This window comes from Coffea eugenioides, chromosome 8 (genome assembly GCF_003713205.1).
Source record: "Coffea eugenioides isolate CCC68of chromosome 8, Ceug_1.0, whole genome shotgun sequence".
NCBI classification, from domain to species: Eukaryota; Viridiplantae; Streptophyta; class Magnoliopsida; order Gentianales; family Rubiaceae; genus Coffea; species Coffea eugenioides.
Genome location: NC_040042.1, coordinates 36,342,769 through 36,347,384, shown reverse-complemented (window position 1 = coordinate 36,347,384; position 4,616 = coordinate 36,342,769). Strand labels below are relative to the sequence as shown.

Sequence of the window (4,616 nt, the reverse complement as noted above, 5' to 3'; positions counted from 1 at the left end):
ACTTTAACTAAGAGATGTCAATTCCCCCTTTACTAACACTTAAAAAAATAATAATAAATGCAAAGCCAACTTCCATTAACTGTCTTCGTAACTTCTCCACACCTATTTTTCTTAAAATAGTTTTACAAAATTAAGTGGCAGACACAAACTGTACATTGACCAGCAGTTTGATTAAAGTGGCAGCTTTACTTTTTTTTTTTTAGTAATCGGGAACATGTTTCGATTGAAATTCTTAGAATTCAAACCGGCACATTAAATCGGAGGAGTGCGCCACGATCTGACGTAGCAATTCCGGATGAGATATAAAAATTTAAATTCAGGGTAAAATTTGAATCCAAAATCTCAAGAATCCTTAAAAACTTGTTTATCGCTGAATCATTCTTGTGAGGGCTAGCTTTATCTCTTTCGCCTCTAGGCAAGCCTAAATAGTAAATACCAGAGGTTGAATTGATGTGGTGATGTGGGGAACGATTATTCGCATCTGTGATATTTGAGCAAGGATCCAAAGGAGTGAGTGGTCCCCATCTTCAGCAGCCTAGGAGGACTTTTTTGTTTTTTCATCCAAATCCCAACGACGGAAAAGGCTGAGTTGGCCACCGGCCTTGGGGACGCGTTAATGGTCCCTATGGGCAGGGACAGAGCCAGAAATTTAGGCCTTGTTTGGATTGCAGTTTTCCGTCGAAAAATTACGTCGTTTTTCGTGATCACATTTCCCTATTACCTTTTTTCCTCACATACATCAAATCGCTACAGTAATTTTTTCATGAAAAATTATGGAAAATGCAATCCAAACACAACCTTATTTTTGGGGGGTCGAAATGTATTAAAAAAATTTTTTTGTGATGAAATAAATATATTTAATAAGTAAAATTTAGAATCAATAATTATAAAAATAATAAAAACATATAATTATATGGAGAATGATTAAAAATGGTAGCTCTGCAGGGAGGATTTGGGTATGTTCGAGGGGTACGATATCAGAATGTGAGAGTAGATGACGTTTCAAATCCCATTATCATTGACCAATTCTACTGTGATTCGCCGACGCCTTGCCAGAACCAGGTATGATTCACCCTCTAGCTTCATGGTTTTCCAGAATAGCTGGTTAATTGGGAACCAGACGGACTTTGTATTTTCTGCTCTCTTTGGTGAATAAACTCTGAATGATACTAAAATTCGACCAAAAAAAAAAAAAGTGCAGGCAATTGTTTATCTACTCATCCTTAAAATATCCTGACAACGACTTTTTATATCCAGAGTTCTGCAGTTGAAATAAGTGAAATCATGTACAAGAACATTAGCGGGACTTCCAAAAGCAAAAACGCCATGAAATTTGCATGCAGCGACACGGTTCCTTGCAGCCACATTGTGCTGAACAACATCAACCTAGAATCTAGGGATGGTACCGTAGAGACTTATTGCAACTCTGCCATAGGGTTTGGGTATGGATACGTGCAACCCTCTGCGGAATGTCTGACCTCATCAAACAAAGAAAAAATCATCAAGCAGGAGCCTGAGCTTGCCCTCTGCGGAATGGCTGGGCTGGCCGCCGGAATCCCCTATATATAGGGGGTTTTCCGGCGGCTTGGGGGGGGCTTAAGCCCCCACCAGGCCCCCTTAAATCCGTGGCTGCTTATGGGTACAAAGTACAAAGTGATGTCAATGGATCGCAGGGGTAAACTTGCCGACAAGGATGAAATAATGGTGATTAATGTTTGTTTGGATAGGACTTAGGAGTTTATTTGAATGATTTATTTAACGTAATTATTGTAATATTTTTTTATAATATAATATATGTAAAATAAAAATATAATTAAAAAATAAAAAAATATTTAAAATTTATGAAATAAATTATTTTATTTCAAAAAATTTCAATTCAAACATATAATAATTCTATGAAGTTATCTTCTTTCATACGAAGAAACGTTACAAGTCTTTTGACGTGTGCTGTGGGCTGGTGAATTCATATCTTTTGACGCATATTCTTTTTTTTTTTTTTTTTTTTTTTTTTCCAAACGATAACGATCTTCTTTCATTTTCAACTTTATGAAAAGTGCTTCCGGGACCAGCAAGACCAAGACTTGGAAATTACACTTCTATAAATCAAAGTTCACCGCTCCGCTTCCTCTAAGCATACTGTTCTGCACATAACAGCACACGAGCACTGACTTCTCTCTCAGCGTTTTCTCCATTTCTACTTCCCTGTTACACCTGCACACGAGCACCTGGAACTTCCCCTCTCTGTCGGAAAATGGGAAATAAGCTTACCATACTAGAAAACAGGACTTGGTTCAACATAGAAATCAAGATGTGGGTGGATGGCTCTAGGCCTGATAGGTTCAAGAAAATTGTTAGGATCGAACCAGGCAAGTCTATAAGAGTAAAGGCCTCAACTTTCAACAGTGATGATGATCCGGAATGTGTCATGCTACTGGTTTATGAAAATGGAAGTTGGAAAGGACAATACCTTCTTCCCCAGCACTTGTTCGCTTATGCGGCTGTCTTCTGCGATAGGAACCAACACGGTCAAGTCGTTCTTCGAGCCAAGAGAGCAAACTTCAACCTCTTCCGACTCAAGTACTTTTTCTTTGAATTTAACGTCTGATCTCTGGCTGCTTTCGATAGATTAAATGCTTCCCACCTCCCACATACGCAACCCGTGTTGTAACCAATATTTGTATACACCGTTTTGTCAGTCAGGAAAAATTAATCTATTAAATTTAAGTATGTTTTTTTAATGGGTGTATTATGATTTGTGAAACTCAATTAACATATTCTTATTTGCCTTGAAGGTTTTGACCTTTTTTGATTTGCTTAAATACTAGTAGTACTTTTTCTAACAGATGCTTCGCGTGCCTTCCTGCAAAATACGTGGGCCTAGGAATGGTTGAAGAGGAGATTTAGGTATGGTATCGCTAAATTTCTTAATTTCTTTTATTTTCTAATGAATTTCTGTGGTGCTTCTGATGCACCACATCAGAAGTTTTAGATTTTTGTTTAACCTGTGGTGCTTATTGTGGATTAATTGAAATTATGAGTGTTTCTAGATTCGGACCGAATGGACCGATGATTTACTGACCGGAAAAGTGGGTGGCTGTTTTGACCACGGGAAAAGGGTGCAAAACTGGTTTTATTTATTTATTTATTTTTATTTTATTTTTTGAAATGGGAAGCCTTTGATTCCAAAACGTCCTTTTCATCTTTAAAACACATGTTTATGTGCCAATTAAAAGCATTAAAAACATCAATATCTTTTTAAGTGTTATTTGAAGAAGCTATGATAGAGATAGAAGGATGCTTTTTTTTTAAATTTTTTAATTTTTTTTTAGTTTTTATTTCAAGATTTGATGGTTAGGTAAATAAACCGGTTGGTCGGAGTCCCAAGCTATCAATCAAAGATCAGGTGGTTATCATGCTTAGCAGTAATCACTAGAGAATTACAAGGGATAGTTTTAGAAACCTCCCCTGAGGTTGCTAATAATTTCACTTGGCTCCCCCAAGGTTTCAAAATTACATCCATCTCCATTGCCCATTTAAAATGACAGTACTAATCTTAATATTTTTAATAAAACACTCTTATTGCTATGTTTATGCAAAGTGTGGATTTTATAATTTTTTTTAATCATTTTTCTTCTTATTCATTTCTCTTACAGTATTTCATTAGAGTATAGGAGAACTATCAATATTATTTCTAATGTCTTATCCAAATTAAACATTAAACTAGTAATATTTTTTTGATAACTTTTAATATCCTCCAATTGTTTTGTAGTTTTTTATTTTGGGTATCAAAATCAAGGATAAGTCAACAATGATTAAAAATAAATGGCTCAAAATCGTTGTCAAATTATGATAGTTCCGCCACTAAACTAGTCCCTAAATATTTATTAAAAAAATAGTTCATAAACCTTAACAGAAACAAAATAGCACTTTCTTTTTTATCTTTAAAAAAATTTATATTCTCAATAAAATTTTATGAAAAGTATTCTATTATAGCATAAGATTTATTGTTATAATTGATTATTAAATAATAAATATTAGTCTGAAAAACTTGATACTCTTTTTGTTTAGAAAATAAATTGAATTTTTTAAAATAAGGGTATTTCAGGATATTCATTAATTTTTTTACTCTATTTTAAAGTTTGTTATCAAAGTGTCTAATCAAGGTAGTAAGTGTAATTTTTAAAACATCAAGGGAACTAAGTAAAATAGTAAGAAACCTCAAGGGAGGTTTCTGAAATTATCCCGAATTACAAAGAGCACAATGGTGTAATGTTCCAGAAGTCGAGAAAAGTACCTTACAAATCATTTTTAATTGCTTAAAGTTTACAGATTGATTCCTATCTTGTATTCAATGATCCTTGCAGGTCTCCCTGGCCTGGGGTGCTTGACCGTGTTCTTCTACATAAATTTTACTCAGATCCAATCTTGTTGCTACCCAAATTCCAAATCTCTCCCAAAAAAATTCGGAAACAGCAGCAGATGTTCTATATCACTCAAGTTTATTAACTACTTCGTGTAATTAAGGATTTTGATTATAATCATGTGCTATGAAGCTTCCAATCTAGTGTGTGTATTGGATCAAGGATTTTGATAATATTTGAAAGTTTATAGTTGTA

At 34.5% G+C, this 4,616-nt stretch overlaps 1 long non-coding RNA gene across 1 annotated transcript; it reads left to right on the top strand.

Moving 5' to 3' along the window:
- Window positions 1–2,164: 2,164 nt before the first annotated feature.
- Window positions 2,165–4,616, top strand: LOC113781405. The gene is made up of 3 exons (XR_003469595.1): window positions 2,165–2,577; window positions 2,844–2,904; window positions 4,365–4,616. It is a non-coding gene; the product is annotated as an uncharacterized LOC113781405 (long non-coding RNA).